Source organism: Rhinopithecus bieti, unplaced genomic scaffold (assembly GCF_001698545.2).
Source record: "Rhinopithecus bieti isolate Rb0 unplaced genomic scaffold, ASM169854v2 scaffold_62795, whole genome shotgun sequence".
NCBI classification, from domain to species: Eukaryota; Metazoa; Chordata; class Mammalia; order Primates; family Cercopithecidae; genus Rhinopithecus; species Rhinopithecus bieti.
This window is the reverse complement of record NW_016824245.1, coordinates 1,799,371-1,805,728: the sequence shown is the minus strand read 5'-3', so window position 1 is coordinate 1,805,728 and position 6,358 is coordinate 1,799,371. Positions and strand designations below refer to the sequence as shown.

At 40.6% G+C, this 6,358-nt stretch overlaps 1 long non-coding RNA gene across 1 annotated transcript; it reads right to left on the bottom strand.

The window, feature by feature from the left end:
* Positions 1-1,207: 1,207 nt before the first annotated feature.
* LOC108522125 (uncharacterized) lies at positions 1,208-5,624 on the bottom strand. The gene is made up of 3 exons (XR_001883376.1): positions 5,416-5,624; positions 1,946-2,189; positions 1,208-1,286 (listed from the first exon to the last, which is right to left on the bottom strand). It is a non-coding gene; the product is annotated as an uncharacterized LOC108522125 (long non-coding RNA).
* Positions 5,625-6,358: the final 734 nt, after the last annotated feature.

Here is a 6,358-nt window from a genome sequence, read left to right as displayed (position 1 = left end):
ATGCCCCAAAATTCAAATATCCTCTCAAAAATGCAAATATACCAATAGGGTATGTTCATGTCACGAATTAGCCAAATGTATATGTTGGCTCTACTATTTTAAACCTACAATGACAAGAAAAGTGTACAGACTCAATTCATCACCAGAAATAACACAAGCTTAGGTTTGCCTTTTTTCTTGGAAGCCAGATGATAATATAAACATTTCTGTGAAAGAAATATTTATAGGAGGCAGGAGGTAGGATCAGTAAAACTGATCTCAGTTGGTCTCCTATGTAGGGTTGAGTCCACCTACTCTGGAATTTGGCCTCCCATGTCCATTGTTCTCTATCCTTCCTTGGGATCTGTGCTTCATCCTGCTGCAGCCTCTTGCATTCAAACAAACAGGCCCAGTTACCCTGAGTCCTCATATTGTTTAGACTCATAGAACAAATAAGCCTCCTAAATATATCTTTCGCTAATTAAGTTTTTGTCTCTCATAGCGTAACCTTGAAGCATATTCCCATTCAGGAAAATCTTCTCTTAGGAACGAGAATGAGGAAAAACAAAGATGGTGAAGGTAATAGGAAATGTCATCTTGCTATGAGTTTGAATTTCCTTCTTAGGTAGGTGTTGGCTCAGTATTAAAAGGAAATACTGTGAATAGAGAGAAATTAGAATTAGAATTTTATATTTGAACATAAAAACACTACCATTAGCAATGTATACCCTAAATCAAAAAACGCAAACAGAACAGCAAAACAAAAAGCCTCAAAGAAAAAAATAAGAAACAAAATAACAATAAAATAACTCTGGAGAGCAAATGCCCAGGAAGCCAGACAAGAAGTCAGGAAGGATGGAAATTTGTACGGCCGGCGCTGGAGTATACTCAGTGAAACTGGCTCACACACATTGCTGGAGGCAGGGTAAAATCATTCAACGGTTTTGGAAAGCAACTTGAAAATGTGTACCAAAACTCATTACTGTGTTTGAACCTTTTACCTCAAGCATTCCACATCTGTGAGAGTAATCTAATTAAATACTAATTCAAAATATGGTAAAATACATCCATTGCTGTATCATTTATAATTGTGAAAAAAATGGAGTTAACTTGGATGTTCAATAAAAAGTGAACAACTAAATAAACCCAATAGCATATTTTAAAAGTATGAAAGATAATAATTGCAAAGCTGAAAACTCTTAGAAACATAGAAAGGTACCCTCGCAGACTGCATTGTCCAGGATGGTGGCTACTGGTACCCTGTGGCTTTGAGCACTGGAAATGGGTCTTGTCCCAATCGAGGTATGCTGTGAAAGCAAAAGATGTGGACACTGGATTTCAAAGACTTGGTACAAAAAATGTTAAATATTTAACAATTTTTTATTGATTACATGTTGAAATGATAACATTTTAGATATATTGGGTTAAATAAAAATGTAGCAAAATTAATTTCAATCATTTCTTTAAAAATTTGAACTTGCATATTGGCTTGCATTATATTTCCATTGAAAAGTGCTTTTCTAGACTATGAGCCCTTTGAAGACAGGGTTAACTCTTGGTCCATGACTCCCAGTTTGTTCTCATCAATTGTTTTGTTAACCACCTGATAAATGAATAATTATAACATTGATTTTAAAATGTATGCAATTACATGTGCAGCAAGCTTACACCTACGTAAAATAGTCATAAAAGACAGAAAGTGATCTACAAAATTGAAGGTGCTGGTTGTCTTAGGATGGTGTGATTATGGGTCACTTTACTATTTTTCAAACTTTCTGTGGAATAATTTTCTTCTCATAATGTAAAGGATATATTTTTTAAAGAATGAAGCCAGGACTTGTGAGAGTATTTGTTTGCTTGTTTGTTTGTTTGTCGTGGGGACAGAAGGATACACATAGGAACCATCTTCAAAGACTCCTGACTGTGGCTGATTCCAGTGGTCTCTCTAATGTGGGGGAGGACATACCTCATAGAGGGCTCGGAGGGGTGATTCTTGAGTGTTGTAGCACACCATGGCTAACAGCAGCCTGCTCTTTGTGCTGGGCAGAAATCTCCTTGGCCCAGAGCAAGCAATGAAGATTTTATATTCTCCATCTTCTGCAAGGAACTACAGTTCTTTCTCAAGGTCAGGTCAGAAGGCATCCTGAGGATGAGGAATAACAGTCCTCGAAGGGCTTTCCATCTTGGCAACGGTTCACAACCATATAAAGCTGATAACAAAATGATTCCAAAATAAATAAACAGTGGGTGCCTGAGTGCCCTCAGAGATCAGTAAATCTGAGCACATATAAGCTGCCAGTGTGAGAAGCAGATAAAACCTCCTTCTAACATCCTGATGCATTAAAGCAGATGGAAACACCATATCAGGGTGCCTAGACAAACAAAACAAGACAAAAACTTCCTTTGCCTAGAAAAGCAAAGTAGCTCTTAAAGCAAGGCAGAGTGAAATTCCTGACCATTTAACAAATTCTAGACTGTGACTAATTTAATTGATTCAACAGAGATTTATTGACCCCCTATTTGTGTTCTAGGTATGGTTTTCAAGGCTGAAGATACAGCAGTAAACAATGCTTGCAAAATTCCATGCCTTCCCATTATTTATGTTCCTGTGGGATAAATCAAGGCAATAAACAAATGTGTAATTTAATGTATAGCATGTAAGATGACTATAAATACTAAGGAAAAAATAAAGCAGAGAATGAGGGTGCAGGACAGCTGTGGAAGAGTAAGCTGCAATTTTAGAGTGGATGGCCAGGAAAAGCTTCTGAGGAGGTGGTATTAGAAAACTTGAAGGAGGTGAGGAAATAAAACATGTAGATTTTGGATAGAAAAACATTTCAAGAAAGGAAACAGCAATTATAAGAGCCTTGAAGTAGGAGCTTGCCTGGCATGTTTGAAGAACAACAAAAAAAATAGTGAAACTTAAGGGAAAGAGGTTGGGTGCAGTGGCTCACGCCAGTAATCTCCAGCACTTTGGGAGGCCAAGGTGGGTAGATCACCTTAGCTCAGGAGCTCAAGGTCAGCCTGGGCAACCTGGTGAAATCCCCGTCTCTACAAAAAAAAAATTACAAAAATTAGCCAGGTGTGATGGTATGCACTTGTAGTCTCAGCTACTGGGGAGGCTGAGGTGGGAGGATCACTTGAGCCCAGGAGGTATAGGTTGCAGTGAGCTGATGTCTCACCACCTCACTCTAGCATGGGCAATGGAGTGAGGCCCTGTCAAGGATGGACGGACGGACGGACGGACGGAAGGAAGGAGAAAAAGAGAGAGGGAAAGAAAAAAAAAAAAAGAAAAGGAAAGGAAAGGAAAAAGAAAAAGAAAAAAGAAGAAAGAAAAGGCTGAGCACAGGGGCTCATCACTTTGGGAGGCCGGGGTGGATGGATTGCCTGAGCTCAGGAGTTTGTGACCAGCCTGGGCAACACAGTGAAACCCTGTCTCTACTAAAATACAAAAAATTAGCTGGGTGTGGTGGCGTGTGCCTGTGGATCCAGCTACTTGGGAGGCTGAGGCAGGAGAATTGCTTGGATTGGGGAGGCAAAGGTTGCAGTGAGCTGAGATCGCGCCCCTGCACTCCTGCCTGGGCCACGGATAGGCAAAGGGGAAGTCAGACTTGTGGAGCCTGATTGTGCAGAGTATTTTAGGGGATTACCAGGACTTTAGGCTTTTACTGAGTGAAATGGGAGGATTGCAGGATTTTGAGAATGAAAATGAGATGATTAACCTACACTTTAAGCATCTGAGTTCAGAATAGTTAAACCTGAAAACCAGTTTGGAAGTTTTTGCGATAAAAAAGTTATGAAGATCTAATGGCAAATGTAATCAGTGGTTTAGGTTCTGGGTATGACTCAATGGTAGATCTGATTTTTTTTTTTGAGTTGCTGGATATAAGGTATGAACAAAGTAGAGGAATTGGTGATGATGCCAGACATTTTCACCCAACTTACTGGGGGGATGGATTTTACCATTTACTGGTCATACAAAGCGCTGGTGAGGATGTGGAGGAACTGGAACTCACACACTTCTCACGGGAATGTAAAATGGCACAACCAGTATGAAAACCACTTTGGTAATTTCTTCTACATTTAAAAAATATGTTTACTATATGACCAATCATTTCATGCCTAAATATTTACCAAAGTGAAATGAAAACTTATGTTCATACAAAAACCTGCACATTAACGTTTATAGTTGCGTTACATTTAATCACAAAAACTTGGAAACAGCCCAAAAGTCCCTCTCCCCAGGGATGATTAACAAACTGTATTACATCAACACATTGAAATACTGTTAAAGAATAAAAAGAAAATTACTGATTAACATAAAAACATGGATGGTCAGTGAAAGAAGCCAGATTCAAGAAGGCTGCATGCCATATAATTCCATTTATATGATATTCTGAAAAAGGCAAGACCGTAGAGGTAGAACACAAACCAGTCGTTGCCAGACATGGTGGTGAGAAGGGGAAATTTGACTACAAAGGGGTGAAGGGGAATATTTTACGGTTGAGGGAAGCATTCTATAGCTTGATCGTGGTGATGGTTACAAATCTGTATGCACTTGTCAAAACTTGCAGACATATACAACAAAAAGGGCAACTTATATAGTATATAAATTATGGCTTAATTTAAAAATGGTAAAAAATGGAAGTAAAATTATGAGGGATATTTTTAGGTGAGAGAAATAATATCAAGGTGGAGTGTGGATGGGAAAGAAGTGGTAGAATGGGAAAAATTACTGTTGCAAGAGGAAGGAGAGGGGATTGAGCAATGACCTGGAACAGATTAGAAAGGATGGGAGCTCATAAACAGGTGGAGGGGTTGGCCTCTGTGGGGACTTGCAAGGGGTAGTTCACCCAGTATAGTGAGACAGGAGGCAGTGGGTATGGGTAAGAGGATAAAGGCAGGGGTACAATTTTATAGTAGATGTGATAGTGCTGGGAGCTTTACCAGTGTTTTCCTTGAAATTTCATTTTTGTAGTGAAGCAGAAAGCACATCAGCTGAGACTGATGATATAAAAGAAGTGTTGGATGTTTGAAGAGACAGGAGAAGATATGAAGTAATTATTTAGGACAGGGGTCCCCAACCCCCGGGCCATGGGCTGGTACCTGTCTGTGGTCTGTTAGGAACTGGGCAGCATGCAAAGCTTCACCTGTGTTTACAGCCACTCCCCATCACTCGCATTACCGCCTGAGCTCTGCCTCCTGTCGGATCAGTGGTGGCATTAGATCTCATAGGAGCACAAACCCTATTGCGAACTGTGCATGTGAGGGATCTAGGTTGTGGGGTCCTTATGAGAATCTAATGCCTGATGATCTGAAGTGGAGCTGAGGTGGTGATGCTAGCTCTGGGGAGCAACTGCAAATACAGATTAACATTAGCAGAGACATTTGACTGCACAGAGACCATAATATGAAATCAGTTGCCTGCAGACTCACATCAAAACCCTATCAGTGAGTGGCAGTGACAATGAAGCTGCATCTGGTGGCAGGCTGTAGAGTGGCAGGTGAGTCGATGTACTTCAGTTGTACAGCTGCATCTGGTGGCCTTAAAAGTATGTTTGAGGCAACTTCAAATCTCCGTATGTTCTGAATTAAAGTCCGGGTGGAATATCCTGATATTACCACAAAAGCACTGAAAAGCCTGCTTCCATTTCCAGCATCCTATCTTTGTGCAGCAGGGCATTCTGCAGTGACAGCAACCAAAACAAGGTTATAGAGTAAATTGAACATAAGCAATACCCTTTGGGTGTCACTGTCTCCCATCACCCCCAGAAGGCACCTTCCGGTTGCAGGAAAACAAGCTCAGGGCTCCCACTGATGATTCTACATGATGGTGAGTTGTATAATTCTTTCACTATACATTACAATGTAATAATAATAGAAATAAGGTTCACAATAAATGTAATGTGCTTGAATCATCCTGAAACCATGCCCCTCTCTGGTTCATGGAAAAATTGCCTTCCAGAAAACTAGTCCTTGGTGCCAAAACGGTTGGGGACCACTGGTTTAGGAGAGAGAGGAATGAGTAACTAGGAAAGCACAGTGGGCTTGCCGGGGACGTTGAGGACTACCTTGAAGTTCATCATGAATTTATAGCAACATTAGAACTGTGGTTGTGTGTTCTCTTCCAGCTATGGGGATGGAGTAGGCCAAGAGTTGGATTTAGCCAGGGTTGGGATTTAGCCAATGAATATGTTGATGATTGATGCAATTAATAAAAAGTAAGCCCCTGTCCAATTTTAAGTTAAGGCAAAGCAGGAGGTGGTGGCAGTGTGACTTCCCCCCCGCCCCAGATTTATTTCTTTCTTTCCCTCCCTCCCTCCCTCCCTCCCTCCCTTCCTTCCTTCCTTCCTTCTTTCTTCTTTCTTTCTTTCCCTCC